We start from the raw sequence: 27279 nt of genomic DNA, 5'->3' as shown, positions 1-27279 counted from the left end.
AAATCTATTTTAGCTTGCTGGTTTTGTTCTGTATTTAATATTTTAAAAGAAATGCACACATGTGTCAGAAGTGGGGTTCGAACCCACGCTCCCTTTCGAGAACCAGAGCTTAAACTTGCGCCTTAGACCGCTCGGCCATTCTGACAGCATGCGTATGAGCATTCCAATCGATTCGAATTAATTTCATCTATAAGAAGGCACACAATCGGAGAATACGTCACTGCCGGCGAAAAGTCAATACATTCGAAAAAGGAAACAAAGTTTATTTCGCCATATCTTTAATGGCTCTCTCTTTCTCACTTTGTGGTAAAAAATTGATTGAGAATTAATTACTTAGAGAAATGTTTCTTACTTATTTGAGTAACTACGCACATGTTCAAATAGATGGAATTGGGGACCGAAAGACTTTCTTCAACTTACTGTTTATGAAGTACTGAAAGTTAAAATCTATTTTAGCTTGCTGGTTTTGTTCTGTATTTAATATTTTAAAAGAAATGCACTCACGTGTCAGAAGTGGGGTTCGAACCCACGCTCTCTTTCGAGAACCAGAGCTTAAATCTGGCGCCTTAGACCGCTCGGCCATTCTGACTGCATGCGTATGAGCATTCCAATCGATTCGAATTACTTTCATCTATAAGAAGGCGCACAATCGGAGAAGACGTCACTGCCGGCGAAAAGTCAATACATTCGAAAAAGGAAACAAAGTTTATTTCGCCATATCTTTAATGGCTCTCTCTTTCTCACTTTGTGGTAAAAAATTGATTCTGAATTAATTACTTAGAGAAATGTTTCTTACTTATTTGAGTAACTACGCACATGTTCAAATAGATGGAATTGGGGACCGAAAGACGTTCTTCAACTTACTGTTTATGAAGTACTGAAAGTTAAAATCTATTTTAGCTTGCTGGTTTTGTTCTGTATTTAATATTTTAAAAGAAATGCACACACGTGTCAGAAGTGGGGTTCGAACCCACGCTCTCTTTCGAGAACCAGAGCTTAAATCGGGCGCCTTAGACCGCTCGGCCATTCTGACAGCATGCGTATGAGCATTCCAATCGATTCGAATTAATTTCATCTATAAGAAGGCACACAATCGGAGAAGACGTCACTGCCGGCAAAAAGTCAATACTTTCGAAAAAGGAAACAAAGTTTATTTCGCCATATCTTTAATGACTCTCTCTTTCTCACTTTGTGGTAAAAAATTGATTGAGAATTAATTACTTAGAGAAATGTTTCTTACTTATTTGTGTAACTACGCACATGTTCAAATAGATGGAATTGGGGACCGAAAGACGTTCTTCAACTTACTGCTTATGAAATACTGAAAGTTAAAATCTATTTTAGCTTGCTGGTTTTGTTCTGTATTTAATATTTTAAAAGAAATGCACTCACGTTTCAGAAGTGGGGTTCGAACCCACGCTCTCTTTCGAGAACCAGAGCTTAAATCTGGCGCCTTAGACCGCTCGGCCATTCTGACTGCATGCGTATGAGCATTCCAATCGATTCGAATTACTTTCATCTATAAGAAGGCGCACAATCGGAGAAGACGTCACTGCCGGCGAAAAGTCAATACATTCGAAAAAGGAAACAAAGTTTATTTCGCAATATCTTTAATGGCTCTCTCTTTCTCACTTTGTGGTAAAAAATTGATTCTGAATTAATTACTTAGAGAAATGTTTCTTACTTATTTGAGTAACTACGCACATGTTCAAATAGATGGAATTGGGGACCGAAAGACGTTCTTCAACTTACTGTTTATGAAGTACTGAAAGTTAAAATCTATTTTAGCTTGCCGGTTTTGTTCTGTATTTAATATTTTAAAAGAAATGCACTCACGTGTCAGAAGTGGGGTTCGAACCCACGCTCTCTTTCGAGAACCAGAGCTTAAATCTGGCGCCTTAGACCGCTCGGCCATTCTGACTGCATGCGTAAGAGCATTCCAATCGATTCGAATTACTTTCATCTATAAGAAGGCGCACAATCGGAGAAGACGTCACTGCCGGCGAAAAGTCAATACATTCGAAAAAGGAAACAAATTTTATTTCGCCATATCTTTAATGGCTCTCTCTTTCTCACTTTGTGGTAAAAAATTGATTCTGAATTAATTACTTAGAGAAATGTTTCTTACTTATTTGAGTAACTACGCACATGTTCAAATAGATGGAATTGGGGACCGAAAGACGTTCTTCAACTTACGGTTTATGAAGTACTGAAAGTTAAAATCTATTTTAGCTTGCCGGTTTTGTTCTGTATTTAATATTTTAAAAGAAATGCACACACGTGTCAGAAGTGGGGTTCGAACCCACGCTCTCTTTCGAGAACCAGAGCTTAAATCTGGCGCCTTAGACCGCTCGGCCATTCTGGCAGCATGCGTATGAGCATTCCAATCGATTCGAATTAATTTCATCTATAAGAAGGCACACAATCGGAGAAGACGTCACTGCCGGCAAAAAGTCAATACTTTCGAAAAAGGAAACAAAGTTTATTTCGCCATATCTTTAATGGCTCTCTCTTTCTCACTTTGTGGTAAAAAATTGATTCTGAATTAATTACTTAGAGAAATGTTTCTTACTTATTTGAGTAACTACGCACATGTTCAAATAGATGGAATTGGGGACCGAAAGACGTTCTTCAACTTACTGTTTATGAAGTACTGAAAGTTAAAATCTATTTTAGCTTGCTGGTTTTGTTCTGTATTTAATATTTTAAAAGAAATGCACTCACGTGTCAGAAGTGGGGTTCGAACCCACGCTCTCTTTCGAGAACCAGAGCTTAAATCTGGCGCCTTAGACCGCTCGGCCATTCTGACTGCATGCGTATGAGCATTCCAATCGATTCGAATTACTTTCATCTATAAGAAGGCGCACAATCGGAGAAGACGTCACTGCCGGCGAAAAGTCAATACATTCGAAAAAGGAAACAAAGTTTATTTCGCCATATCTTTAATGGCTCTCTCTTTCTCACTTTGTGGTAAAAAATTGATTCTGAATTAATTACTTAGAGAAATGTTTCTTACTTATTTGAGTAACTACGCACATGTTCAAATAGATGGAATTGGGGACCGAAAGACGTTCTTCAACTTACTGCTTATGAAATACTGAAAGTTAAAATCTATTTTAGCTTGCTGGTTTTGTTCTGTATTTAATATTTTAAAAGAAATGCACACATGTGTCAGAAGTGGGGTTCGAACCCACGCTCCCTTTCGAGAACCAGAGCTTAAACCTGGCGCCTTAGACCGCTCGGCCATTCTGACAGCATGCGTATGAGCATTCCAATCGATTCGAATTAATTTCATCTATAAGAAGGCACACAATCGGAGAAGACGTCACTGCCGGCGAAAAGTCAATACATTCGAAAAAGGAAACAAAGTTTATTTCGCCATATCTTTAATGGCTCTCTCTTTCTCACTTTGTGGTAAAAAATTGATTGAGAATTAATTACTTAGAGAAATGTTTCTTACTTATTTGAGTAACTACGCACATGTTCAAATAGATGGAATTGGGGACCGAAAGACGTTCTTCAACTTACTGTTTATGAAGTACTGAAAGTTAAAATCTATTTTAGCTTGCTGGTTTTGTTCTGTATTTAATATTTTAAAAGAAATGCACTCACGTGTCAGAAGTGGGGTTCGAACCCACGCTCTCTTTCGAGAACCAGAGCTTAAATCTGGCGCCTTAGACCGCTCGGCCATTCTGACAGCATGCGTATGAGCATTCCAATCGATTCGAATTACTTTCATCTATAAGAAGGCGCACAATCGGAGAAGACGTCACTGCCGGCGAAAAGTCAATACATTCGAAAAAGGAAACAAAGTTTATTTCGCCATATCTTTAATGGCTCTCTCTTTCTCACTTTGTGGTAAAAAATTGATTCTGAATTAATTACTTAGAGAAATGTTTCTTACTTATTTGAGTAACTACGCACATGTTCAAATAGATGGAAATGGGGACCGAAAGACGTTCTTCAACTTAATGTTTATGAAGTACTGAAAGTTAAAATCTGTTTTAGCTTGCTGGTTTTGTTCTGTATTTAATATTTTAAAAGAAATGCACACACGTGTCAGAAGTGGGGTTCGAACCCACGCTCTCTTTCGAGAACCAGAGCTTAAATCTGGCGCCTTAGACCGCTCGGCCATTCTGACAGCATGCGTATGAGCATTCCAATCGATTCGAATTAATTTCATCTATAAGAAGGCACACAATCGGAGAAGACGTCACTGCCGGCAAAAAGTCAATACTTTCGAAAAAGGAAACAAAGTTTATTTCGCCATATCTTTAATGGCTCTCTCTTTCTCACTTTGTGGTAAAAAATTGATTGAGAATTAATTACTTAGAGAAATGTTTCTTACTTATTTGAGTAACTACGCACATGTTCAAATAGATGGAATTGGGGACCGAAAGACGTTCTTCAACTTACTGCTTATGAAATACTGAAAGTTAAAATCTATTTTAGCTTGCTGGTTTTGTTCTGTATTTAATATTTTAAAAGAAATGCACTCACGTGTCAGAAGTGGGGTTCGAACCCACGCTCTCTTTCGAGAACCAGAGCTTAAATCTGGCGCCTTAGACCGCTCGGCCATTCTGACTGCATGCGTATGAGCATTCCAATCGATTCGAATTACTTTCATCTATAAGAAGGCGCACAATCGGAGAAGACGTCACTGCCGGCGAAAAGTCAATACATTCGAAAAAGGAAACAAAGTTTATTTCGCCATATCTTTAATGGCTCTCTCTTTCTCACTTTGTGGTAAAAAATTGATTCTGAATTAATTACTTAGAGAAATGTTTCTTACTTATTTGAGTAACTACGCACATGTTCAAATAGATGGAATTGGGGACCGAAAGATGTTCTTCAACTTACTGTTTATGAAGTACTGAAAGTTAAAATCTATTTTAGCTTGCCGGTTTTGTTCTGTATTTAATATTTTAAAAGAAATGCACACACGTGTCAGAAGTGGGGTTCGAACCCACGCTCTCTTTCGAGAACCAGAGCTTAAATCTGGCGCCTTAGACCGCTCGGCCATTCTGACAGCATGCGTATGAGCATTCCAATCGATTCGAATTAATTTCATCTATAAGAAGGCACACAATCGGAGAAGACGTCACTGCCGGCAAAAAGTCATTACTTTCGAAAAAGGAAACAAAGTTTATTTCGCCATATCTTTAATGGCTCTCTCTTTCTCACTTTGTGGTAAAAAATTGATTGAGAATTAATTACTTAGAGAAATGTTTCTTACTTATTTGAGTAACTACGCACATGTTCAAATAGATGGAATTGGGGACCGAAAGACGTTCTTCAACTTACTGCTTATGAAATACTGAAAGTTAAAATCTATTTTAGCTTGCTGGTTTTGTTCTGTATTTAATATTTTAAAAGAAATGCACACATGTGTCAGAAGTGGGGTTCGAACCCACGCTCTCTTTCGAAAACCAGAGCTTAAATCTGGCGCCTTAGACCGCTCGGCCATTTTGACTGCATGAGTATGAGCATTCAAATCGATTCGAATTACTTTCATCTATAAGAAGGCACACAATCGGAGAAGACGTCACTGCCGGCGAAAAGTCAATACATTCGAAAAAGGAAACAAAGTTTATTTCGCCATATCTTTAATGGCTCTCTCTTTCTCACTTTGTGGTAAAAAATTGATTGAGAATTAATTACTTAGAGAAATGTTTCTTACTTATTTGAGTAACTACGCACATGTTCAAATAGATGGAATTGGGGACCGAAAGACGTTCTTCAACTTACTGTTTATGAAGTACTGAAAGTTAAAATCTATTTTAGCTTGCTGGTTTTGTTCTGTATTTCATATTTTAAAAGAAATGCACTCACGTGTCAGAAGTGGGGTTCGAACCCACGCTCTCTTTCGAGAACCAGAGCTTAAATCTGGCGCCTTAGACTGCTCGAACATTCTGACTGCATGCGTATGAGCATTCCAATCGATTCGAATAACTTTTATCTATAAGAAGGCACACAATCGGAGAAGACGTCACTGCCGGCGAAAAGTCAATTCATGCGAAAAAGGAAACAAAGTTTATTTCGCCATATCTTTAATGGCTCTATCTTTCTCACTTTGTGGTAAAAAATTGATTCTGAATTAATTACTTAGAGAAATGTTTCTTACTTATTTGAGTAACTACGCACATGTTCAAATAGATGGAATTGGGGACCGAAAGACGTTCTTCAACTTACTGCTTATGAAATACTGAAAGTTAAAATCTATTTTATCTTGCTGGTTTTGTTCTGTATTTAATATTTTAAAAGAAATGCACTCACGTGTCAGAAGTGGGGTTCGAACCCACGCTCTCTTTCGAGAACCAGAGCTTAAATCTGGCGCCTTAGACCGCTCGGCCATTCTGACTGCATGCGTATGAGCATTCCAATCGATTCGAATTACTTTCATCTATAAGAGGGCGCACAATCGGAGAAGACGTCACTGCCGGCGAAAAGTCAATACATTCGAAAAAGGAAACAAAGTTTATTTCGCCATATCTTTAATGGCTCTCTCTTTCTCACTTTGTGGTAAAAAATTGATTCTGAATTAATTACTTAGAGAAATGTTTCTTACTTATTTGAGTAACTACGCACATGTTCACATAGATGGAATTGGGGACCGAAAGACGTTCTTCAACTTACTGTTTATGAAATACTGAAAGTTAAAATCTATTTTAGCTTGCTGGTTTTGTTCTGTATTTAATATTTTAAAAGAAATGCACACATGTGTCAGAAGTGGGGTTCGAACCCACGCTCCCTTTCGAGAACCAGAGCTTAAACCTTGCGCCTTAGACCGCTCGGCCATTCTGACTGCATGCGTATGGGCATTCCAATCGATTCGAATTACTTTCACCTATAAGAAGGCACACAATCGGAGAAGACGTCACTGCCGGCGAAAAGTCAATACATTCGAAAAAGGAAACAAAGTTTATTTCGCCATATCTTTAATGGCTCTCTCTTTCTCACTTTGTGGTAAAAAATTGATTGAGAATTAATTACTTAGAGAAATGTTTCTTACTTATTTGAGTAACTACGCACATGTTCAAATAGATGGAATTGGGGACCGAAAGACGTTCTTCAACTTACTGCTTATGAAATACTGAAAGTTAAAATCTATTTTAGTTTGCTGGTTTTGTTCTGTATTTAATATTTTAAAAGAAATGCACTCACGTGTCAGAAGTGGGGTTCGAACCCACGCTCTCTTTCGAGAACCAGAGCTTAAATCTGGCGCCTTAGACCGCTCGGCCATTCTGACTGCATGCGTATGAGCATTCCAATCGATTCGAATTACTTTCATCTATAAGAAGGCGCACAATCGGAGAAGACGTCACTGCCGGCGAAAAGTCAATACATTCGAAAAAGGAAACAAAGTTTATTTCGCCATATCTTTAATGGCTCTCTCTTTCTCACTTTGTGGTAAAAAATTGATTCTGAATTAATTACTTAGAGAAATGTTTCTTACTTATTTGAGTAACTACGCACATGTTCAAATAGATGGAATTGGGGACCGAAAGACGTTCTTCAACTTACTGATTATGAAATACTGAAAGTTAAAATCTATTTTAGCTTGCTGGTTTTGTTCTGTATTTAATATTTTAAAAGAAATGCACACACGTGTCAGAAGTGGGGTTCGAACCCACGCTCTCTTTCGAGAACCAGAGCTTAAATCTGGCGCCTTAGACCGCTCGGCCATTCTGACAGCATGCGTATGAGCATTCCAATCGATTCGAATTACTTTCATCTATAAGAAGGCACACAATCGGAGAAGACGTCACTGCCGGCGAAAAGTCAATACATTCGAAAAAGGAAACAAAGTTTATTTCGCCATATCTTTAATGGCTCTCTCTTTCTCACTTTGTGGTAAAAAATTGATTCTGAATTAATTACTTAGAGAAATGTTTCTTACTTATTTGAGTAACTACGCACATGTTCAAATAGATGGAATTGGGGACCGAAAGACGTTCTTCAACTTACTGCTTATGAAATACTGAAAGTTAAAATCTATTTTAGCTTGCTGGTTTTGTTCTGTATTTAATATTTTAAAAGAAATGCACACACGTGTCAGAAGTGGGGTTCGAACCCACGCTCTCTTTCGAGAACCAGAGCTTAAATCTTGCGCCTTAGACCTCTCGGCCATTCTGACTGCATGCGTATGGGCATTCCAATCGATTCGAATTACTTTCATCTATAAGAAGGCACACAATCGGAGAAGACGTCACTGCCGGCGAAAAGTCAATACATTCGAAAAAGGAAACAAAGTTTATTTCGCCATATCTTTAATGGCTCTCTCTTTCTCACTTTGTGGTAAAAAATTGATTGAGAAATAATTACTTAGAGAAATGTTTCTTACTTATTTGAGTAACTACGCACATGTTCAAATAGATGGAATTGGGGACCGAAAGACGTTCTTCAACTTACTGCTTATGAAATACTGAAAGTTAAAATCTATTTTAGTTTGCTGGTTTTGTTCTGTATTTAATATTTTAAAAGAAATGCACTCACGTGTCAGAAGTGGGGTTCGAACCCACGCTCTCTTTCGAGAACCAGAGCTTAAATCTGGCGCCTTAGACCGCTCGGCCATTCTGACTGCATGCGTATGAGCATTCCAATCGATTCGAATTACTTTCATCTATAAGAAGGCGCACAATCGGAGAAGACGTCACTGCCGGCGAAAAGTCAATACATTCGAAAAAGGAAACAAAGTTTATTTCGCCATATCTTTAATGGCTCTCTCTTTCTCACTTTGTGGTAAAAAATTGATTGAGAATTAATTACTTAGAGAAATGTTTCTTACTTATTTGAGTAACTACGCACATGTTCAAATAGATGGAATTGGGGACCGAAAGACGTTCTTCAACTTACTGCTTATGAAATACTGAAAGTTAAAATCTATTTTAGTTTGCTGGTTTTGTTCTGTATTTAATATTTTAAAAGAAATGCACTCACGTGTCAGAAGTGGGGTTCGAACCCACGCTCTCTTTCGAGAACCAGAGCTTAAATCTGGCGCCTTAGACCGCTCGGCCATTCTGACTGCATGCGTATGAGCATTCCAATCGATTCGAATTACTTTCATCTATAAGAAGGCGCACAATCGGAGAAGACGTCACTGCCGGCGAAAAGTCAATACATTCGAAAAAGGAAACAAAGTTTATTTCGCCATATCTTTAATGGCTCTCTCTTTCTCACTTTGTGGTAAAAAATTGATTGAGAATTAATTACTTAGAGAAATGTTTCTTACTTATTTGAGTAACTACGCACATGTTCAAATAGATGGAATTGGGGACCGAAAGACGTTCTTCAACTTACTGTTTATGAAGTACTGAAAGTTAAAATCTATTTTAGCTTGCTGGTTTTGTTCTGTATTTAATATTTTAAAAGAAATGCACTCACGTGTCAGAAGTGGGGTTCGAACCCACGCTCTCTTTCGAGAACCAGAGCTTAAATCTGGCGCCTTAGACCGCTCGGCCATTCTGACTGCATGCGTATGAGCATTCCAATCGATTCGAATTACTTTCATCTATAAGAAGGCGCACAATCGGAGAAGACGTCACTGCCGGCGAAAAGTCAATACATTCGAAAAAGGAAACAAAGTTTATTTCGCCATATCTTTAATGGCTCTCTCTTTCTCACTTTGTGGTAAAAAATTGATTCTGAATTAATTACTTAGAGAAATGTTTCTTACTTATTTGAGTAACTACGCACATGTTCAAATAGATGGAAATGGGGACCGAAAGACGTTCTTCAACTTAATGTTTATGAAGTACTGAAAGTTAAAATCTATTTTAGCTTGCTGGTTTTGTTCTGTATTTAATATTTTAAAAGAAATGCACACACGTGTCAGAAGTGGGGTTCGAACCCACGCTCTCTTTCGAGAACCAGAGCTTAAATCTGGCGCCTTAGACCGCTCGGCCATTCTGACAGCATGCGTATGAGCATTCCAATCGATTCGAATTAATTTCATCTATAAGAAGGCACACAATCGGAGAAGACGTCACTGCCGGCAAAAAGTCAATACTTTCGAAAAAGGAAACAAAGTTTATTTCGCCATATCTTTAATGGCTCTCTCTTTCTCACTTTGTGGTAAAAAATTGATTGAGAATTAATTACTTAGAGAAATGTTTCTTACTTATTTGAGTAACTACGCACATGTTCAAATAGATGGAATTGGGGACCGAAAGACGTTCTTCAACTTACTGCTTATGAAATACTGAAAGTTAAAATCTATTTTAGCTTGCTGGTTTTGTTCTGTATTTAATATTTTAAAAGAAATGCACTCACGTGTCAGAAGTGGGGTTCGAACCCACGCTCTCTTTCGAGAACCAGAGCTTAAATCTGGCGCCTTAGACCGCTCGGCCATTCTGACTGCATGCGTATGAGCATTCCAATCGATTCGAATTACTTTCATCTATAAGAAGGCGCACAATCGGAGAAGACGTCACTGCCGGCGAAAAGTCAATACATTCGAAAAAGGAAACAAAGTTTATTTCGCCATATCTTTAATGGCTCTCTCTTTCTCACTTTGTGGTAAAAAATTGATTCTGAATTAATTACTTAGAGAAATGTTTCTTACTTATTTGAGTAACTACGCACATGTTCAAATAGATGGAATTGGGGACCGAAAGATGTTCTTCAACTTACTGTTTATGAAGTACTGAAAGTTAAAATCTATTTTAGCTTGCCGGTTTTGTTCTGTATTTAATATTTTAAAAGAAATGCACACACGTGTCAGAAGTGGGGTTCGAACCCACGCTCTCTTTCGAGAACCAGAGCTTAAATCTGGCGCCTTAGACCGCTCGGCCATTCTGACAGCATGCGTATGAGCATTCCAATCGATTCGAATTAATTTCATCTATAAGAAGGCACACAATCGGAGAAGACGTCACTGCCGGCAAAAAGTCATTACTTTCGAAAAAGGAAACAAAGTTTATTTCGCCATATCTTTAATGGCTCTCTCTTTCTCACTTTGTGGTAAAAAATTGATTGAGAATTAATTACTTAGAGAAATGTTTCTTACTTATTTGAGTAACTACGCACATGTTCAAATAGATGGAATTGGGGACCGAAAGACGTTCTTCAACTTACTGCTTATGAAATACTGAAAGTTAAAATCTATTTTAGCTTGCTGGTTTTGTTCTGTATTTAATATTTTAAAAGAAATGCACACATGTGTCAGAAGTGGGGTTCGAACCCACGCTCTCTTTCGAGAACCAGAGCTTAAATCTGGCGCCTTAGACCGCTCGGCCATTCTGACTGCATGCGTATGAGCATTCCAATCGATTCGAATTACTTTCATCTATAAGAAGGCGCACAATCGGAGAAGACGTCACTGCCGGCGAAAAGTCAATACATTCGAAAAAGGAAACAAAGTTTATTTCGCCATATCTTTAATGGCTCTCTCTTTCTCACTTTGTGGTAAAAAATTGATTGAGAATTAATTACTTAGAGAAATGTTTCTTACTTATTTGAGTAACTACGCACATGTTCAAATAGATGGAATTGGGGACCGAAAGACGTTCTTCAACTTACTGTTTATGAAGTACTGAAAGTTAAAATCTATTTTAGCTTGCTGGTTTTGTTCTGTATTTAATATTTTAAAAGAAATGCACTCACGTGTCAGAAGTGGGGTTCGAACCCACGCTCTCTTTCGAGAACCAGAGCTTAAATCTGGCGCCTTAGACCGCTCGGCCATTCTGACTGCATGCGTATGAGCATTCCAATCGATTCGAATTACTTTCATCTATAAGAAGGCGCACAATCGGAGAAGACGTCACTGCCGGCGAAAAGTCAATACATTCGAAAAAGGAAACAAAGTTTATTTCGCCATATCTTTAATGGCTCTCTCTTTCTCACTTTGTGGTAAAAAATTGATTCTGAATTAATTACTTAGAGAAATGTTTCTTACTTATTTGAGTAACTACGCACATGTTCAAATAGATGGAAATGGGGACCGAAAGACGTTCTTCAACTTAATGTTTATGAAGTACTGAAAGTTAAAATCTATTTTAGCTTGCTGGTTTTGTTCTGTATTTAATATTTTAAAAGAAATGCACACACGTGTCAGAAGTGGGGTTCGAACCCACGCTCTCTTTCGAGAACCAGAGCTTAAATCTGGCGCCTTAGACCGCTCGGCCATTCTGACAGCATGCGTATGAGCATTCCAATCGATTCGAATTAATTTCATCTATAAGAAGGCACACAATCGGAGAAGACGTCACTGCCGGCAAAAAGTCAATACTTTCGAAAAAGGAAACAAAGTTTATTTCGCCATATCTTTAATGGCTCTCTCTTTCTCACTTTGTGGTAAAAAATTGATTGAGAATTAATTACTTAGAGAAATGTTTCTTACTTATTTGAGTAACTACGCACATGTTCAAATAGATGGAAATGGGGACCGAAAGACGTTCTTCAACTTAATGTTTATGAAGTACTGAAAGTTAAAATCTATTTTAGCTTGCTGGTTTTGTTCTGTATTTAATATTTTAAAAGAAATGCACACACGTGTCAGAAGTGGGGTTCGAACCCACGCTCTCTTTCGAGAACCAGAGCTTAAATCTGGCGCCTTAGACCGCTCGGCCATTCTGACAGCATGCGTATGAGCATTCCAATCGATTCGAATTAATTTCATCTATAAGAAGGCACACAATCGGAGAAGACGTCACTGCCGGCAAAAAGTCAATACTTTCGAAAAAGGAAACAAAGTTTATTTCGCCATATCTTTAATGGCTCTCTCTTTCTCACTTTGTGGTAAAAAATTGATTGAGAATTAATTACTTAGAGAAATGTTTCTTACTTATTTGAGTAACTACGCACATGTTCAAATAGATGGAATTGGGGACCGAAAGACGTTCTTCAACTTACTGCTTATGAAATACTGAAAGTTAAAATCTATTTTAGCTTGCTGGTTTTGTTCTGTATTTAATATTTTAAAAGAAATGCACTCACGTGTCAGAAGTGGGGTTCGAACCCACGCTCTCTTTCGAGAACCAGAGCTTAAATCTGGCGCCTTAGACCGCTCGGCCATTCTGACTGCATGCGTATGAGCATTCCAATCGATTCGAATTACTTTCATCTATAAGAAGGCGCACAATCGGAGAAGACGTCACTGCCGGCGAAAAGTCAATACATTCGAAAAAGGAAACAAAGTTTATTTCGCCATATCTTTAATGGCTCTCTCTTTCTCACTTTGTGGTAAAAAATTGATTCTGAATTAATTACTTAGAGAAATGTTTCTTACTTATTTGAGTAACTACGCACATGTTCAAATAGATGGAATTGGGGACCGAAAGATGTTCTTCAACTTACTGTTTATGAAGTACTGAAAGTTAAAATCTATTTTAGCTTGCCGGTTTTGTTCTGTATTTAATATTTTAAAAGAAATGCACACACGTGTCAGAAGTGGGGTTCGAACCCACGCTCTCTTTCGAGAACCAGAGCTTAAATCTGGCGCCTTAGACCGCTCGGCCATTCTGACAGCATGCGTATGAGCATTCCAATCGATTCGAATTAATTTCATCTATAAGAAGGCACACAATCGGAGAAGACGTCACTGCCGGCAAAAAGTCATTACTTTCGAAAAAGGAAACAAAGTTTATTTCGCCATATCTTTAATGGCTCTCTCTTTCTCACTTTGTGGTAAAAAATTGATTGAGAATTAATTACTTAGAGAAATGTTTCTTACTTATTTGAGTAACTACGCACATGTTCAAATAGATGGAATTGGGGACCGAAAGACGTTCTTCAACTTACTGCTTATGAAATACTGAAAGTTAAAATCTATTTTAGCTTGCTGGTTTTGTTCTGTATTTAATATTTTAAAAGAAATGCACACATGTGTCAGAAGTGGGGTTCGAACCCACGCTCTCTTTCGAGAACCAGAGCTTAAATCTGGCGCCTTAGACCGCTCGGCCATTCTGACTGCATGCGTATGAGCATTCCAATCGATTCGAATTACTTTCATCTATAAGAAGGCGCACAATCGGAGAAGACGTCACTGCCGGCGAAAAGTCAATACATTCGAAAAAGGAAACAAAGTTTATTTCGCCATATCTTTAATGGCTCTCTCTTTCTCACTTTGTGGTAAAAAATTGATTGAGAATTAATTACTTAGAGAAATGTTTCTTACTTATTTGAGTAACTACGCACATGTTCAAATAGATGGAATTGGGGACCGAAAGACGTTCTTCAACTTACTGTTTATGAAGTACTGAAAGTTAAAATCTATTTTAGCTTGCTGGTTTTGTTCTGTATTTAATATTTTAAAAGAAATGCACTCACGTGTCAGAAGTGGGGTTCGAACCCACGCTCTCTTTCGAGAACCAGAGCTTAAATCTGGCGCCTTAGACCGCTCGGCCATTCTGACTGCATGCGTATGAGCATTCCAATCGATTCGAATTACTTTCATCTATAAGAAGGCGCACAATCGGAGAAGACGTCACTGCCGGCGAAAAGTCAATACATTCGAAAAAGGAAACAAAGTTTATTTCGCCATATCTTTAATGGCTCTCTCTTTCTCACTTTGTGGTAAAAAATTGATTCTGAATTAATTACTTAGAGAAATGTTTCTTACTTATTTGAGTAACTACGCACATGTTCAAATAGATGGAAATGGGGACCGAAAGACGTTCTTCAACTTAATGTTTATGAAGTACTGAAAGTTAAAATCTATTTTAGCTTGCTGGTTTTGTTCTGTATTTAATATTTTAAAAGAAATGCACACACGTGTCAGAAGTGGGGTTCGAACCCACGCTCTCTTTCGAGAACCAGAGCTTAAATCTGGCGCCTTAGACCGCTCGGCCATTCTGACAGCATGCGTATGAGCATTCCAATCGATTCGAATTAATTTCATCTATAAGAAGGCACACAATCGGAGAAGACGTCACTGCCGGCAAAAAGTCAATACTTTCGAAAAAGGAAACAAAGTTTATTTCGCCATATCTTTAATGGCTCTCTCTTTCTCACTTTGTGGTAAAAAATTGATTGAGAATTAATTACTTAGAGAAATGTTTCTTACTTATTTGAGTAACTACGCACATGTTCAAATAGATGGAATTGGGGACCGAAAGACGTTCTTCAACTTACTGCTTATGAAATACTGAAAGTTAAAATCTATTTTAGCTTGCTGGTTTTGTTCTGTATTTAATATTTTAAAAGAAATGCACTCACGTGTCAGAAGTGGGGTTCGAACCCACGCTCTCTTTCGAGAACCAGAGCTTAAATCTGGCGCCTTAGACCGCTCGGCCATTCTGACTGCATGCGTATGAGCATTCCAATCGATTCGAATTACTTTCATCTATAAGAAGGCGCACAATCGGAGAAGACGTCACTGCCGGCGAAAAGTCAATACATTCGAAAAAGGAAACAAAGTTTATTTCGCCATATCTTTAATGGCTCTCTCTTTCTCACTTTGTGGTAAAAAATTGATTCTGAATTAATTACTTAGAGAAATGTTTCTTACTTATTTGAGTAACTACGCACATGTTCAAATAGATGGAATTGGGGACCGAAAGATGTTCTTCAACTTACTGTTTATGAAGTACTGAAAGTTAAAATCTATTTTAGCTTGCCGGTTTTGTTCTGTATTTAATATTTTAAAAGAAATGCACACACGTGTCAGAAGTGGGGTTCGAACCCACGCTCTCTTTCGAGAACCAGAGCTTAAATCTGGCGCCTTAGACCGCTCGGCCATTCTGACAGCATGCGTATGAGCATTCCAATCGATTCGAATTAATTTCATCTATAAGAAGGCACACAATCGGAGAAGACGTCACTGCCGGCAAAAAGTCATTACTTTCGAAAAAGGAAACAAAGTTTATTTCGCCATATCTTTAATGGCTCTCTCTTTCTCACTTTGTGGTAAAAAATTGATTGAGAATTAATTACTTAGAGAAATGTTTCTTACTTATTTGAGTAACTACGCACATGTTCAAATAGATGGAATTGGGGACCGAAAGACGTTCTTCAACTTACTGCTTATGAAATACTGAAAGTTAAAATCTATTTTAGCTTGCTGGTTTTGTTCTGTATTTAATATTTTAAAAGAAATGCACACATGTGTCAGAAGTGGGGTTCGAACCCACGCTCTCTTTCGAAAACCAGAGCTTAAATCTGGCGCCTTAGACCGCTCGGCCATTTTGACTGCATGAGTATGAGCATTCAAATCGATTCGAATTACTTTCATCTATAAGAAGGCACACAATCGGAGAAGACGTCACTGCCGGCGAAAAGTCAATACATTCGAAAAAGGAAACAAAGTTTATTTCGCCATATCTTTAATGGCTCTCTCTTTCTCACTTTGTGGTAAAAAATTGATTGAGAATTAATTACTTAGAGAAATGTTTCTTACTTATTTGAGTAACTACGCACATGTTCAAATAGATGGAATTGGGGACCGAAAGACGTTCTTCAACTTACTGTTTATGAAGTACTGAAAGTTAAAATCTATTTTAGCTTGCTGGTTTTGTTCTGTATTTCATATTTTAAAAGAAATGCACTCACGTGTCAGAAGTGGGGTTCGAACCCACGCTCTCTTTCGAGAACCAGAGCTTAAATCTGGCGCCTTAGACTGCTCGAACATTCTGACTGCATGCGTATGAGCATTCCAATCGATTCGAATAACTTTTATCTATAAGAAGGCACACAATCGGAGAAGACGTCACTGCCGGCGAAAAGTCAATTCATGCGAAAAAGGAAACAAAGTTTATTTTGCCATATCTTTAATGGCTCTATCTTTCTCACTTTGTGGTAAAAAATTGATTCTGAATTAATTACTTAGAGAAATGTTTCTTACTTATTTGAGTAACTACGCACATGTTCAAATAGATGGAATTGGGGACCGAAAGACGTTCTTCAACTTACTGCTTATGAAATACTGAAAGTTAAAATCTATTTTATCTTGCTGGTTTTGTTCTGTATTTAATATTTTAAAAGAAATGCACTCACGTGTCAGAAGTGGGGTTCGAACCCACGCTCTCTTTCGAGAACCAGAGCTTAAATCTGGCGCCTTAGACCGCTCGGCCATTCTGACTGCATGCGTATGAGCATTCCAATCGATTCGAATTACTTTCATCTATAAGAGGGCGCACAATCGGAGAAGACGTCACTGCCGGCGAAAAGTCAATACATTCGAAAAAGGAAACAAAGTTTATTTCGCCATATCTTTAATGGCTCTCTCTTTCTCACTTTGTGGTAAAAAATTGATTCTGAATTAATTACTTAGAGAAATGTTTCTTACTTATTTGAGTAACTACGCACATGTTCAAATAGATGGAATTGGGGACCGAAAGACGTTCTTCAACTTACTGATTATGAAATACTGAAAGTTAAAATCTATTTTAGCTTGCTGGTTTTGTTCTGTATTTAATATTTTAAAAGAAATGCACACACGTGTCAGAAGTGGGGTTCGAACCCACGCTCTCTTTCGAGAACCAGAGCTTAAATCTGGCGCCTTAGACCGCTCGGCCATTCTGACAGCATGCGTATGAGCATTCCAATCGATTCGAATTACTTTCATCTATAAGAAGGCACACAATCGGAGAAGACGTCACTGCCGGCGAAAAGTCAATACATTCGAAAAAGGAAACAAAGTTTATTTCGCCATATCTTTAATGGCTCTCTCTTTCTCACTTTGTGGTAAAAAATTGATTCTGAATTAATTACTTAGAGAAATGTTTCTTACTTATTTGAGTAACTACGCACATGTTCAAATAGATGGAATTGGGGACCGAAAGACGTTCTTCAACTTACTGCTTATGAAATACTGAAAGTTAAAATCTATTTTAGCTTGCTGGTTTTGTTCTGTATTTAATATTTTAAAAGAAATGCACACACGTGTCAGAAGTGGGGTTCGAACCCACGCTCTCTTTCGAGAACCAGAGCTTAAATCTGGCACCTTAGACCTCTCGGCCATTCTGACTGCATGCGTATGGGCATTCCAATCGATTCGAATTACTTTCATCTATAAGAAGGCACACAATCGGAGAAGACGTCACTGCCGGCGAAAAGTCAATACATTCGAAAAAGGAAACAAAGTTTATTTCGCCATATCTTTAATGGCTCTCTCTTTCTCACTTTGTGGTAAAAAATTGATTGAGAATTAATTACTTAGAGAAATGTTTCTTACTTATTTGAGTAACTACGCACATGTTCAAATAGATGGAATTGGGGACCGAAAGACGTTCTTCAACTTACTGCTTATGAAATACTGAAAGTTAAAATCTATTTTAGTTTGCTGGTTTTGTTCTGTATTTAATATTTTAAAAGAAATGCACTCACGTGTCAGAAGTGGGGTTCGAACCCACGCTCTCTTTCGAGAACCAGAGCTTAAATCTGGCGCCTTAGACCGCTCGGCCATTCTGACTGCATGCGTATGAGCATTCCAATCGATTCGAATTACTTTCATCTATAAGGAGGCGCACAATCGGAGAAGACGTCACTGCCGGCGAAAAGTCAATACATTCGAAAAAGGAAACAAAGTTTATTTCGCCATATCTTTAATGGCTCTCTCTTTCTCACTTTGTGGTAAAAAATTGATTCTGAATTAATTACTTAGAGAAATGTTTCTTACTTATTTGAGTAACTACGCACATGTTCAAATAGATGGAATTGGGGACCGAAAGACGTTCTTCAACTTACTGATTATGAAATACTGAAAGTTAAAATCTATTGTAGCTTGCTGGTTTTGTTCTGTATTTAATATTTTAAAAGAAATGCACACACGTGTCAGAAGTGGGGTTCGAACCCACGCTCTCTTTCGAGAACCAGAGCTTAAATCTGGCGCCTTAGACCGCTCGGCCATTCTGACAGCATGCGTATGAGCATTCCAATCGATTCGAATTACTTTCATCTATAAGAAGGCACACAATCGGAGAAGACGTCACTGCCGGCGAAAAGTCAATACATTCGAAAAAGGAAACAAAGTTTATTTCGCCATATCTTTAATGGCTCTCTCTTTCTCACTTTGTGGTAAAAAATTGATTCTGAATTAATTACTTAGAGAAATGTTTCTTACTTATTTGAGTAACTACGCACATGTTCAAATAGATGGAATTGGGGACCGAAAGACGTTCTTCAACTTACTGCTTATGAAATACTGAAAGTTAAAATCTATTTTAGCTTGCTGGTTTTGTTCTGTATTTAATATTTTAAAAGAAATGCACACATGTGTCAGAAGTGGGGTTCGAACCCACGCTCTCTTTCGAGAACCAGAGCTTAAATCTGGCGCCTTAGACCGCTCGGCCATTCTGACTGCATGCGTATGAGCATTAAAATCGATTCGAATTACTTTCATCTATAAGAAGGCACACAATCGGAGAAGACGTCACTGCCGGCGAAAAGTCAATACATTCGAAAAAGGAAAACAAAGTTTATTTCGCCATATCTTTAATGGCTCTCTCTTTCTCACTTTGTGGTAAAAAATTGATTCTGAATTAATTACTTAGAGAAATGTTTCTTACTTATTTGAGTAACTACGCACATGTTCAAATAGATGGAATTGGGGACCGAAAGACGTTCTTCAACTTACTGCTTATGAAATACTGAAAGTTAAAATCTATTTTAGCTTACTGGTTTTGTTCTGTATTTAATATTTTAAAAGAAATGCACACACGTGTCAGAAGTGGGGTTCGAACCCACGCTCTCTTTCGAGAACCAGAGCTTAAATCTGGCGCCTTAGACCGCTCGGCCATTCTGACTGCATGCGTATGAGCATTCCAATCGATTCGAATTACTTTCATCTATAAGAAGGCACACAATCGGAGAAGACGTCACTGCCGGCGAAAAGTCAATACATTCGAAAAAGGAAACAAAGTTTATTTCGCCATATCTTTAATGGCTCTCTCTTTCTCACTTTGTGGTAAAAAATTGATTCTGAATTAATTACTTAGAGAAATGTTTCTTACTTATTTGAGTAACTACGCACATGTTCAAATAGATGGAATTGGGGACCGAAAGACGTTCTTCAACTTACTGCTTATGAAATACTGAAAGTTAAAATCTATTTTAGCTTGCTGGTTTTGTTCTGTATTTAATATTTTAAAAGAAATGCACACACGTGTCAGAAGTGGGGTTCGAACCCACGCTCTCTTTCGAGAACCAGAGCTTAAATCTGGCGCCTTAGACACCTCGGCCATTCTGACTGCATGCGTATGAGCATTCCAATCGATTCGAATTACTTTCATCTATAAGAAGGCACACAATCGGAGAAGACGTCACTGCCGGCGAAAAGTCAATACATTCGAAAAAGGAAACAAAGTTTATTTCGCCATATCTTTAATGGCTCTCTCTTTCTCACTTTGTGGTAAAAAATTGATTCTGAATTAATTACTTAGAGAAATGTTTCTTACTTATTTGAGTAACTACGCACATGTTCAAATAGATGGAATTGGGGACCGAAAGACGTACTTCAACTTACTGCTTATGAAATACTAAAAGTTAAAATCTATTTTAGCTTGCTGGTTTTGTTCTGTATTTAATATTTTAAAAGAAATGCACACACGTGTCAGAAGTGGGGTTCGAACCCACGCTCTCTTTCGAGAACCAGAGCTTAAATCTGGCGCCTTAGACCGCTCGGCCATTCTGACTGCATGCGTATGAGCATTCCAATCGATTCGAATTACTTTCATCTATAAGAAGGCACACAATCGGAGAAGACGTCACTGCCGGCGAAAAGTCAATACATTCGAAAAAGGAAACAAAGTTTATTTCGCCATATCTTTAATGGCTCTCTCTTTCTCACTTTGTGGTAAAAAATTGATTCTGAATTAATTACTTAGAGAAATGTTTCTTACTTATTTGAGTAACTACGCACATGTTCAAATAGATGGAATTGGGGACCGAAAGACGTTCTTCAACTTACTGCTTATGAAATACTGAAAGTTAAAATCTATTTTAGCTTGCTGGTCTTGTTCTGTATTTAATATTTTAAAAGAAATGCACACACGTGTCAGAAGTGGGGTTCGAACCCACGCTCTCTTTCGAGAACCAGAGCTTAAATCTGGCGCCTTAGACCGCTCGGCCATTCTGACTGCATGCGTATGAGCATTCCAATCGATTCGAATTACTTTCATCTATAAGAAGGCACACAATCGGAGAAGACGTCACTGCCGGCGAAAAGTCAATACATTCGAAAAAGGAAACAAAGTTTATTTCGCCATATCTTTAATGGCTCTCTCTTTCTCACTTTGTGGTAAAAAATTGATTCTGAATTAATTACTTAGAGAAATGTTTCTTACTTATTTGAGTAACTACGCACATGTTCAAATAGATGGAATTGGGGACCGAAAGACGTTCTTCAACTTACTGCTTATGAAATACTGAAGGTTAAAATCTATTTTAGCTTGCTGGTTTTGTTCTGTATTTAATATTTTAAAAGAAATGTACACACGTGTCAGAAGTGGGGTTCGAACCCACGCTCTCTTTCGAGAACCAGAGCTTAAATCTGGCGCCTTAGACCGCTCGGCCATTCTGACTGCATGCGTATGAGCATTCCAATCGATTCGAATTACTTTCATCTATAAGAAGGCACACAATCGGAGAAGACGTCACTGCCGGCGAAAAGTCAATACATTCGAAAAAGGAAACAAAGTTTATTTCGCCATATCTTTAATGGCTCTCTCTTTCTCACTTTGTGGTAAAAAATTGATTCTGAATTAATTACTTAGAGAAATGTTTCTTACTTATTTGAGTAACTACTCACATGTTCAAATAGATGGAATTGGGGACCGAAAGACGTTCTTCAACTTACTGCTTATGAAATACTGAAAGTTAAAATCTATTTTAGCTTGCTGGTTTTGTTCTGTATTTAATATTTTAAAAAAAATGCACACACGTGTCAGAAGTGGGGTTCGAACCCACGCTCTCTTTCGAGAACCAGAGCTTAAATCTGGCGCCTTAGACCGCTCGGCCATTCTGACTGCATGCGTATGAGCATTCCAATCGATTCGAATTACTTTCATCTATAAGAAGGCACACAATCGGAGAAGACGTCACTGCCGGCGAAAAGTCAATACATTCGAAAAAGGAAACAAAGTTTATTTCGCCAAATCTTTAATGGCTCTCTCTCTTTCTCACTTTGTGGTAAAAAATTGATTCTGAACTAATTACTTAGAGAAATGTTTCTTACTTATTTGAGTAACTACGCACATGTTCAAATAGATGGAATTGGGGACCGAAAGACGTTCTTCAACTTACTGCTTATGAAATACTGAAAGTTAAAATCTATTTTAGCTTGCTGGTTTTGTTCTGTATTTAATATTTTAAAAGAAATGCACACACGTGCCAGAAGTGGGGTTCGAACCCACGCTCTTTTTCGAGAACCAGAGCTTAAATCGGGCGCCTTAGACCGCTCGGCCATTCTGACTGCATGCGTATGAGCATTCCAATCGATTCGAATTACTTTCATCTATAAGAAGGCACACAATCGGAGAAGACGTCACTGCCGGCGAAAAGTCAATACATTCGAAAAAGGAAACAAAGTTTATTTCGCCATATCTTTAATGGCTCTCTCTTTCTCACTTTGTGGCAAAAAATTGATTCTGAATTAATTACTTAGAGAAATGTTTCTTACTTATTTGAGTAACTACGCACATGTTCAAATAGAAGGAATTGGGGACCGAAAGACGTTCTTCAACTTACAGCTTATAAAATACTGAAAGTTAAAATCTATTTTAGCTTGCTGGTTTTGTTCTGTATTTAATATTTTAAAAGAAATGTACACACGTGTCAGAAGTGGGGTTCGAACCCACGCTCTCTTTCGAGAACCAGAGCTTAAATCTGGCGCCTTAGACCGCTCGGCCATTCTGACTGCAGGCGTATGAGCATTCCAATCGATTCGAATTACTTTCATCTATAAGAAGGCACACAATCGGAGAAGACGTCACTGCCGGCGAAAAGTCAATACATTCGAAAAAGGAAAAAAAAGTTTATTTCGCCATATCTTTAATGGCTCTCTCTTTCTCACTTTGTGGTAAAAAATTGATTCTGAATTAATTACTTAGAGAAATGTTTCTTACTTATTTGAGTAACTACGCACATGTTCAAATAGATGGAATTGGGGACCGAAAGACGTTCTTCAACTTACTGCTTATGAAATACTGAAAGTTAAAATCTATTTTAGCTTGCTGGTTTTGTTCTGTATTTAATATTTTAAAAAAAATGCACACACGTGTCAGAAGTGGGGTTCGAACCCACGCTCTCTTTCGAGAACCAGAGCTTAAATCTGGCGCCTTAGACCGCTCGGCCATTCTGACTGCATGCGTATGAGCATTCCAATCGATTCGAATTACTTTCATCTATAAGAAGGCACACAATCGGAGAAGACGTCACTGCCGGCGAAAAGTCAATACATTCGAAAAAGGAAACAAAGTTTATTTCGCCAAATCTTTAATGGCTCTCTCTCTCTTTCTCACTTTGTGGTAAAAAATTGATTCTGAACTAATTACTTAGAGAAATGTTTCTTACTTATTTGAGTAACCACGCACATGTTCAAATAGATGGAATTGGGGACCGAAAGACGTTCTTCAACTTACTGCTTATGAAATACTGAAAGTTAAAATCTATTTTAGCTTGCTGGTTTTGTTCTGTATTTAATATTTTAAAAGAAATGCACACACGTGCCAGAAGTGAGGTTCGAACCCACGCTCTCTTTCGAGAACCAGAGCTTAAATCGGGCGCCTTAGACCGCTCGGCCATTCTGACTTCATGCGTATGAGCATTCCAATCGATTGGAATTACTTTCATCTATAAGAAGGCACACAATCAGAGAAGACGTCACTGCCGGCGAAAAGTCAATACATTCGAAAAAGGAAACAAAGTTTATTTCGCCATATCTTTAATGGCTCTCTCTTTCTCACTTTGTGGTAAAAAATTGATTCTGAATTAATTACTTAGAGAAATGTTTCTTACTTATTTGAGTAACTACGCACATGTTCAAATAGATGGAATTGGGGACCGAAAGATGTTCTTCAACTTACTGTTTATGAAGTACTGAAAGTTAAAATCTATTTTAGCTTGCCGGTTTTGTTCTGTATTTAATATTTTAAAAGAAATGCACACACGTGTCAGAAGTGGGGTTCGAACCCACGCTCTCTTTCGAGAACCAGAGCTTAAATCTGGCGCCTTAGACCGCTCGGCCATTCTGACAGCATGCGTATGAGCATTCCAATCGATTCGAATTAATTTCATCTATAAGAAGGCACACAATCGGAGAAGACGTCACTGCCGGCAAAAAGTCATTACTTTCGAAAAAGGAAACAAAGTTTATTTCGCCATATCTTTAATGGCTCTCTCTTTCTCACTTTGTGGTAAAAAATTGATTGAGAATTAATTACTTAGAGAAATGTTTCTTACTTATTTGAGTAACTACGCACATGTTCAAATAGATGGAATTGGGGACCGAAAGACGTTCTTCAACTTACTGCTTATGAAATACTGAAAGTTAAAATCTATTTTAGCTTGCTGGTTTTGTTCTGTATTTAATATTTTAAAAGAAATGCACACATGTGTCAGAAGTGGGGTTCGAACCCACGCTCTCTTTCGAAAACCAGAGCTTAAATCTGGCGCCTTAGACCGCTCGGCCATTTTGACTGCATGAGTATGAGCATTCAAATCGATTCGAATTACTTTCATCTATAAGAAGGCACACAATCGGAGAAGACGTCACTGCCGGCGAAAAGTCAATACATTCGAAAAAGGAAACAAAGTTTATTTCGCCATATCTTTAATGGCTCTCTCTTTCTCACTTTGTGGTAAAAAATTGATTGAGAATTAATTACTTAGAGAAATGTTTCTTACTTATTTGAGTAACTACGCACATGTTCAAATAGATGGAATTGGGGACCGAAAGACGTTCTTCAACTTACTGTTTATGAAGTACTGAAAGTTAAAATCTATTTTAGCTTGCTGGTTTTGTTCTGTATTTCATATTTTAAAAGAAATGCACTCACGTGTCAGAAGTGGGGTTCGAACCCACGCTCTCTTTCGAGAACCAGAGCTTAAATCTGGCGCCTTAGACTGCTCGAACATTCTGACTGCATGCGTATGAGCATTCCAATCGATTCGAATAACTTTTATCTATAAGAAGGCACACAATCGGAGAAGACGTCACTGCCGGCGAAAAGTCAATTCATGCGAAAAAGGAAACAAAGTTTATTTTGCCATATCTTTAATGGCTCTATCTTTCTCACTTTGTGGTAAAAAATTGATTCTGAATTAATTACTTAGAGAAATGTTTCTTACTTATTTGAGTAACTACGCACATGTTCAAATAGATGGAATTGGGGACCGAAAGACGTTCTTCAACTTACTGCTTATGAAATACTGAAAGTTAAAATCTATTTTATCTTGCTGGTTTTGTTCTGTATTTAATATTTTAAAAGAAATGCACTCACGTGTCAGAAGTGGGGTTCGAACCCACGCTCTCTTTCGAGAACCAGAGCTTAAATCTGGCGCCTTAGACCGCTCGGCCATTCTGACTGCATGCGTATGAGCATTCCAATCGATTCGAATTACTTTCATCTATAAGAGGGCGCACAATCGGAGAAGACGTCACTGCCGGCGAAAAGTCAATACATTCGAAAAAGGAAACAAAGTTTATTTCGCCATATCTTTAATGGCTCTCTCTTTCTCACTTTGTGGTAAAAAATTGATTCTGAATTAATTACTTAGAGAAATGTTTCTTACTTATTTGAGTAACTACGCACATGTTCAAATAGATGGAATTGGGGACCGAAAGACGTTCTTCAACTTACTGATTATGAAATACTGAAAGTTAAAATCTATTTTAGCTTGCTGGTTTTGTTCTGTATTTAATATTTTAAAAGAAATGCACACACGTGTCAGAAGTGGGGTTCGAACCCACGCTCTCTTTCGAGAACCAGAGCTTAAATCTGGCGCCTTAGACCGCTCGGCCATTCTGACAGCATGCGTATGAGCATTCCAATCGATTCGAATTACTTTCATCTATAAGAAGGCACACAATCGGAGAAGACGTCACTGCCGGCGAAAAGTCAATACATTCGAAAAAGGAAACAAAGTTTATTTCGCCATATCTTTAATGGCTCTCTCTTTCTCACTTTGTGGTAAAAAATTGATTCTGAATTAATTACTTAGAGAAATGTTTCTTACTTATTTGAGTAACTACGCACATGTTCAAATAGATGGAATTGGGGACCGAAAGACGTTCTTCAACTTACTGCTTATGAAATACTGAAAGTTAAAATCTATTTTAGCTTGCTGGTTTTGTTCTGTATTTAATATTTTAAAAGAAATGCACACACGTGTCAGAAGTGGGGTTCGAACCCACGCTCTCTTTCGAGAACCAGAGCTTAAATCTGGCACCTTAGACCTCTCGGCCATTCTGACTGCATGCGTATGGGCATTCCAATCGATTCGAATTACTTTCATCTATAAGAAGGCACACAATCGGAGAAGACGTCACTGCCGGCGAAAAGTCAATACATTCGAAAAAGGAAACAAAGTTTATTTCGCCATATCTTTAATGGCTCTCTCTTTCTCACTTTGTGGTAAAAAATTGATTGAGAATTAATTACTTAGAGAAATGTTTCTTACTTATTTGAGTAACTACGCACATGTTCAAATAGATGGAATTGGGGACCGAAAGACGTTCTTCAACTTACTGCTTATGAAATACTGAAAGTTAAAATCTATTTTAGTTTGCTGGTTTTGTTCTGTATTTAATATTTTAAAAGAAATGCACTCACGTGTCAGAAGTGGGGTTCGAACCCACGCTCTCTTTCGAGAACCAGAGCTTAAATCTGGCGCCTTAGACCGCTCGGCCATTCTGACTGCATGCGTATGAGCATTCCAATCGATTCGAATTACTTTCATCTATAAGGAGGCGCACAATCGGAGAAGACGTCACTGCCGGCGAAAAGTCAATACATTCGAAAAAGGAAACAAAGTTTATTTCGCCATATCTTTAATGGCTCTCTCTTTCTCACTTTGTGGTAAAAAATTGATTCTGAATTAATTACTTAGAGAAATGTTTCTTACTTATTTGAGTAACTACGCACATGTTCAAATAGATGGAATTGGGGACCGAAAGACGTTCTTCAACTTACTGATTATGAAATACTGAAAGTTAAAATCTATTGTAGCTTGCTGGTTTTGTTCTGTATTTAATATTTTAAAAGAAATGCACACACGTGTCAGAAGTGGGGTTCGAACCCACGCTCTCTTTCGAGAACCAGAGCTTAAATCTGGCGCCTTAGACCGCTCGGCCATTCTGACAGCATGCGTATGAGCATTCCAATCGATTCGAATTACTTTCAT

General features: G+C 37.9%; 57 non-coding genes across 57 annotated transcripts; all 57 read right to left on the bottom strand.

Annotated features, from left to right (window-relative positions):
- Positions 1-505: 505 nt before the first annotated feature.
- On the bottom strand, positions 506-589 carry Trnal-uaa (transfer RNA leucine (anticodon UAA)). The gene has a single exon. It is a non-coding gene; the product is annotated as a tRNA-Leu (tRNA).
- A 360-nt stretch (positions 590-949) lies between these two features.
- On the bottom strand, positions 950-1033 carry Trnal-uaa (transfer RNA leucine (anticodon UAA)). Its single transcript has one exon. It is a non-coding gene; the product is annotated as a tRNA-Leu (tRNA).
- Positions 1034-1393: 360 nt separating this feature from the next.
- Positions 1394-1477, bottom strand: Trnal-uaa (transfer RNA leucine (anticodon UAA)). The gene has a single exon. It is a non-coding gene; the product is annotated as a tRNA-Leu (tRNA).
- Positions 1478-1837: 360 nt separating this feature from the next.
- Trnal-uaa (transfer RNA leucine (anticodon UAA)) lies at positions 1838-1921 on the bottom strand. Its single transcript has one exon. It is a non-coding gene; the product is annotated as a tRNA-Leu (tRNA).
- A 360-nt stretch (positions 1922-2281) lies between these two features.
- Positions 2282-2365, bottom strand: Trnal-uaa (transfer RNA leucine (anticodon UAA)). Its single transcript has one exon. It is a non-coding gene; the product is annotated as a tRNA-Leu (tRNA).
- Positions 2366-2725: 360 nt separating this feature from the next.
- On the bottom strand, positions 2726-2809 carry Trnal-uaa (transfer RNA leucine (anticodon UAA)). The gene has a single exon. It is a non-coding gene; the product is annotated as a tRNA-Leu (tRNA).
- Positions 2810-3169: 360 nt separating this feature from the next.
- Positions 3170-3253, bottom strand: Trnal-uaa (transfer RNA leucine (anticodon UAA)). The gene has a single exon. It is a non-coding gene; the product is annotated as a tRNA-Leu (tRNA).
- A 360-nt stretch (positions 3254-3613) lies between these two features.
- On the bottom strand, positions 3614-3697 carry Trnal-uaa (transfer RNA leucine (anticodon UAA)). The gene has a single exon. It is a non-coding gene; the product is annotated as a tRNA-Leu (tRNA).
- A 360-nt stretch (positions 3698-4057) lies between these two features.
- Trnal-uaa (transfer RNA leucine (anticodon UAA)) lies at positions 4058-4141 on the bottom strand. The gene has a single exon. It is a non-coding gene; the product is annotated as a tRNA-Leu (tRNA).
- A 360-nt stretch (positions 4142-4501) lies between these two features.
- Trnal-uaa (transfer RNA leucine (anticodon UAA)) lies at positions 4502-4585 on the bottom strand. Its single transcript has one exon. It is a non-coding gene; the product is annotated as a tRNA-Leu (tRNA).
- A 360-nt stretch (positions 4586-4945) lies between these two features.
- Positions 4946-5029, bottom strand: Trnal-uaa (transfer RNA leucine (anticodon UAA)). Its single transcript has one exon. It is a non-coding gene; the product is annotated as a tRNA-Leu (tRNA).
- A 360-nt stretch (positions 5030-5389) lies between these two features.
- On the bottom strand, positions 5390-5473 carry Trnal-uaa (transfer RNA leucine (anticodon UAA)). The gene has a single exon. It is a non-coding gene; the product is annotated as a tRNA-Leu (tRNA).
- An 804-nt stretch (positions 5474-6277) lies between these two features.
- On the bottom strand, positions 6278-6361 carry Trnal-uaa (transfer RNA leucine (anticodon UAA)). Its single transcript has one exon. It is a non-coding gene; the product is annotated as a tRNA-Leu (tRNA).
- A 360-nt stretch (positions 6362-6721) lies between these two features.
- On the bottom strand, positions 6722-6805 carry Trnal-uaa (transfer RNA leucine (anticodon UAA)). Its single transcript has one exon. It is a non-coding gene; the product is annotated as a tRNA-Leu (tRNA).
- A 360-nt stretch (positions 6806-7165) lies between these two features.
- Trnal-uaa (transfer RNA leucine (anticodon UAA)) lies at positions 7166-7249 on the bottom strand. The gene has a single exon. It is a non-coding gene; the product is annotated as a tRNA-Leu (tRNA).
- A 360-nt stretch (positions 7250-7609) lies between these two features.
- Positions 7610-7693, bottom strand: Trnal-uaa (transfer RNA leucine (anticodon UAA)). The gene has a single exon. It is a non-coding gene; the product is annotated as a tRNA-Leu (tRNA).
- A 360-nt stretch (positions 7694-8053) lies between these two features.
- On the bottom strand, positions 8054-8137 carry Trnal-uaa (transfer RNA leucine (anticodon UAA)). Its single transcript has one exon. It is a non-coding gene; the product is annotated as a tRNA-Leu (tRNA).
- Positions 8138-8497: 360 nt separating this feature from the next.
- Trnal-uaa (transfer RNA leucine (anticodon UAA)) lies at positions 8498-8581 on the bottom strand. The gene has a single exon. It is a non-coding gene; the product is annotated as a tRNA-Leu (tRNA).
- A 360-nt stretch (positions 8582-8941) lies between these two features.
- Trnal-uaa (transfer RNA leucine (anticodon UAA)) lies at positions 8942-9025 on the bottom strand. The gene has a single exon. It is a non-coding gene; the product is annotated as a tRNA-Leu (tRNA).
- A 360-nt stretch (positions 9026-9385) lies between these two features.
- On the bottom strand, positions 9386-9469 carry Trnal-uaa (transfer RNA leucine (anticodon UAA)). The gene has a single exon. It is a non-coding gene; the product is annotated as a tRNA-Leu (tRNA).
- Positions 9470-9829: 360 nt separating this feature from the next.
- Trnal-uaa (transfer RNA leucine (anticodon UAA)) lies at positions 9830-9913 on the bottom strand. Its single transcript has one exon. It is a non-coding gene; the product is annotated as a tRNA-Leu (tRNA).
- Positions 9914-10273: 360 nt separating this feature from the next.
- Trnal-uaa (transfer RNA leucine (anticodon UAA)) lies at positions 10274-10357 on the bottom strand. Its single transcript has one exon. It is a non-coding gene; the product is annotated as a tRNA-Leu (tRNA).
- Positions 10358-10717: 360 nt separating this feature from the next.
- On the bottom strand, positions 10718-10801 carry Trnal-uaa (transfer RNA leucine (anticodon UAA)). Its single transcript has one exon. It is a non-coding gene; the product is annotated as a tRNA-Leu (tRNA).
- A 360-nt stretch (positions 10802-11161) lies between these two features.
- Trnal-uaa (transfer RNA leucine (anticodon UAA)) lies at positions 11162-11245 on the bottom strand. Its single transcript has one exon. It is a non-coding gene; the product is annotated as a tRNA-Leu (tRNA).
- A 360-nt stretch (positions 11246-11605) lies between these two features.
- Trnal-uaa (transfer RNA leucine (anticodon UAA)) lies at positions 11606-11689 on the bottom strand. Its single transcript has one exon. It is a non-coding gene; the product is annotated as a tRNA-Leu (tRNA).
- Positions 11690-12049: 360 nt separating this feature from the next.
- Positions 12050-12133, bottom strand: Trnal-uaa (transfer RNA leucine (anticodon UAA)). Its single transcript has one exon. It is a non-coding gene; the product is annotated as a tRNA-Leu (tRNA).
- Positions 12134-12493: 360 nt separating this feature from the next.
- Positions 12494-12577, bottom strand: Trnal-uaa (transfer RNA leucine (anticodon UAA)). Its single transcript has one exon. It is a non-coding gene; the product is annotated as a tRNA-Leu (tRNA).
- Positions 12578-12937: 360 nt separating this feature from the next.
- Trnal-uaa (transfer RNA leucine (anticodon UAA)) lies at positions 12938-13021 on the bottom strand. The gene has a single exon. It is a non-coding gene; the product is annotated as a tRNA-Leu (tRNA).
- Positions 13022-13381: 360 nt separating this feature from the next.
- Trnal-uaa (transfer RNA leucine (anticodon UAA)) lies at positions 13382-13465 on the bottom strand. Its single transcript has one exon. It is a non-coding gene; the product is annotated as a tRNA-Leu (tRNA).
- A 360-nt stretch (positions 13466-13825) lies between these two features.
- On the bottom strand, positions 13826-13909 carry Trnal-uaa (transfer RNA leucine (anticodon UAA)). Its single transcript has one exon. It is a non-coding gene; the product is annotated as a tRNA-Leu (tRNA).
- Positions 13910-14269: 360 nt separating this feature from the next.
- Trnal-uaa (transfer RNA leucine (anticodon UAA)) lies at positions 14270-14353 on the bottom strand. The gene has a single exon. It is a non-coding gene; the product is annotated as a tRNA-Leu (tRNA).
- Positions 14354-14713: 360 nt separating this feature from the next.
- Trnal-uaa (transfer RNA leucine (anticodon UAA)) lies at positions 14714-14797 on the bottom strand. Its single transcript has one exon. It is a non-coding gene; the product is annotated as a tRNA-Leu (tRNA).
- A 360-nt stretch (positions 14798-15157) lies between these two features.
- On the bottom strand, positions 15158-15241 carry Trnal-uaa (transfer RNA leucine (anticodon UAA)). Its single transcript has one exon. It is a non-coding gene; the product is annotated as a tRNA-Leu (tRNA).
- A 360-nt stretch (positions 15242-15601) lies between these two features.
- Positions 15602-15685, bottom strand: Trnal-uaa (transfer RNA leucine (anticodon UAA)). The gene has a single exon. It is a non-coding gene; the product is annotated as a tRNA-Leu (tRNA).
- A 360-nt stretch (positions 15686-16045) lies between these two features.
- On the bottom strand, positions 16046-16129 carry Trnal-uaa (transfer RNA leucine (anticodon UAA)). Its single transcript has one exon. It is a non-coding gene; the product is annotated as a tRNA-Leu (tRNA).
- Positions 16130-16933: 804 nt separating this feature from the next.
- On the bottom strand, positions 16934-17017 carry Trnal-uaa (transfer RNA leucine (anticodon UAA)). Its single transcript has one exon. It is a non-coding gene; the product is annotated as a tRNA-Leu (tRNA).
- A 360-nt stretch (positions 17018-17377) lies between these two features.
- Positions 17378-17461, bottom strand: Trnal-uaa (transfer RNA leucine (anticodon UAA)). Its single transcript has one exon. It is a non-coding gene; the product is annotated as a tRNA-Leu (tRNA).
- Positions 17462-17821: 360 nt separating this feature from the next.
- Trnal-uaa (transfer RNA leucine (anticodon UAA)) lies at positions 17822-17905 on the bottom strand. Its single transcript has one exon. It is a non-coding gene; the product is annotated as a tRNA-Leu (tRNA).
- Positions 17906-18265: 360 nt separating this feature from the next.
- Trnal-uaa (transfer RNA leucine (anticodon UAA)) lies at positions 18266-18349 on the bottom strand. Its single transcript has one exon. It is a non-coding gene; the product is annotated as a tRNA-Leu (tRNA).
- Positions 18350-18709: 360 nt separating this feature from the next.
- Positions 18710-18793, bottom strand: Trnal-uaa (transfer RNA leucine (anticodon UAA)). Its single transcript has one exon. It is a non-coding gene; the product is annotated as a tRNA-Leu (tRNA).
- Positions 18794-19153: 360 nt separating this feature from the next.
- Positions 19154-19237, bottom strand: Trnal-uaa (transfer RNA leucine (anticodon UAA)). The gene has a single exon. It is a non-coding gene; the product is annotated as a tRNA-Leu (tRNA).
- A 361-nt stretch (positions 19238-19598) lies between these two features.
- Positions 19599-19682, bottom strand: Trnal-uaa (transfer RNA leucine (anticodon UAA)). The gene has a single exon. It is a non-coding gene; the product is annotated as a tRNA-Leu (tRNA).
- A 360-nt stretch (positions 19683-20042) lies between these two features.
- Trnal-uaa (transfer RNA leucine (anticodon UAA)) lies at positions 20043-20126 on the bottom strand. The gene has a single exon. It is a non-coding gene; the product is annotated as a tRNA-Leu (tRNA).
- Positions 20127-20486: 360 nt separating this feature from the next.
- Trnal-uaa (transfer RNA leucine (anticodon UAA)) lies at positions 20487-20570 on the bottom strand. Its single transcript has one exon. It is a non-coding gene; the product is annotated as a tRNA-Leu (tRNA).
- A 360-nt stretch (positions 20571-20930) lies between these two features.
- Trnal-uaa (transfer RNA leucine (anticodon UAA)) lies at positions 20931-21014 on the bottom strand. Its single transcript has one exon. It is a non-coding gene; the product is annotated as a tRNA-Leu (tRNA).
- A 360-nt stretch (positions 21015-21374) lies between these two features.
- On the bottom strand, positions 21375-21458 carry Trnal-uaa (transfer RNA leucine (anticodon UAA)). The gene has a single exon. It is a non-coding gene; the product is annotated as a tRNA-Leu (tRNA).
- Positions 21459-21818: 360 nt separating this feature from the next.
- Positions 21819-21902, bottom strand: Trnal-uaa (transfer RNA leucine (anticodon UAA)). The gene has a single exon. It is a non-coding gene; the product is annotated as a tRNA-Leu (tRNA).
- A 362-nt stretch (positions 21903-22264) lies between these two features.
- On the bottom strand, positions 22265-22348 carry Trnal-uaa (transfer RNA leucine (anticodon UAA)). The gene has a single exon. It is a non-coding gene; the product is annotated as a tRNA-Leu (tRNA).
- Positions 22349-22708: 360 nt separating this feature from the next.
- Positions 22709-22792, bottom strand: Trnal-uaa (transfer RNA leucine (anticodon UAA)). The gene has a single exon. It is a non-coding gene; the product is annotated as a tRNA-Leu (tRNA).
- Positions 22793-23153: 361 nt separating this feature from the next.
- Trnal-uaa (transfer RNA leucine (anticodon UAA)) lies at positions 23154-23237 on the bottom strand. The gene has a single exon. It is a non-coding gene; the product is annotated as a tRNA-Leu (tRNA).
- An 808-nt stretch (positions 23238-24045) lies between these two features.
- On the bottom strand, positions 24046-24129 carry Trnal-uaa (transfer RNA leucine (anticodon UAA)). Its single transcript has one exon. It is a non-coding gene; the product is annotated as a tRNA-Leu (tRNA).
- Positions 24130-24489: 360 nt separating this feature from the next.
- Trnal-uaa (transfer RNA leucine (anticodon UAA)) lies at positions 24490-24573 on the bottom strand. Its single transcript has one exon. It is a non-coding gene; the product is annotated as a tRNA-Leu (tRNA).
- Positions 24574-25377: 804 nt separating this feature from the next.
- Positions 25378-25461, bottom strand: Trnal-uaa (transfer RNA leucine (anticodon UAA)). The gene has a single exon. It is a non-coding gene; the product is annotated as a tRNA-Leu (tRNA).
- A 360-nt stretch (positions 25462-25821) lies between these two features.
- On the bottom strand, positions 25822-25905 carry Trnal-uaa (transfer RNA leucine (anticodon UAA)). Its single transcript has one exon. It is a non-coding gene; the product is annotated as a tRNA-Leu (tRNA).
- A 360-nt stretch (positions 25906-26265) lies between these two features.
- Trnal-uaa (transfer RNA leucine (anticodon UAA)) lies at positions 26266-26349 on the bottom strand. The gene has a single exon. It is a non-coding gene; the product is annotated as a tRNA-Leu (tRNA).
- Positions 26350-26709: 360 nt separating this feature from the next.
- Positions 26710-26793, bottom strand: Trnal-uaa (transfer RNA leucine (anticodon UAA)). Its single transcript has one exon. It is a non-coding gene; the product is annotated as a tRNA-Leu (tRNA).
- A 360-nt stretch (positions 26794-27153) lies between these two features.
- On the bottom strand, positions 27154-27237 carry Trnal-uaa (transfer RNA leucine (anticodon UAA)). Its single transcript has one exon. It is a non-coding gene; the product is annotated as a tRNA-Leu (tRNA).
- Positions 27238-27279: the final 42 nt, after the last annotated feature.

This window comes from Argiope bruennichi, chromosome 10 (genome assembly GCF_947563725.1).
Source record: "Argiope bruennichi chromosome 10, qqArgBrue1.1, whole genome shotgun sequence".
Lineage (NCBI taxonomy): Eukaryota > Metazoa > Arthropoda > Arachnida > Araneae > Araneidae > Argiope > Argiope bruennichi.
Note: the sequence above shows the minus strand (reverse complement) of the source record. Positions and strands in the feature narration are given on the sequence as shown.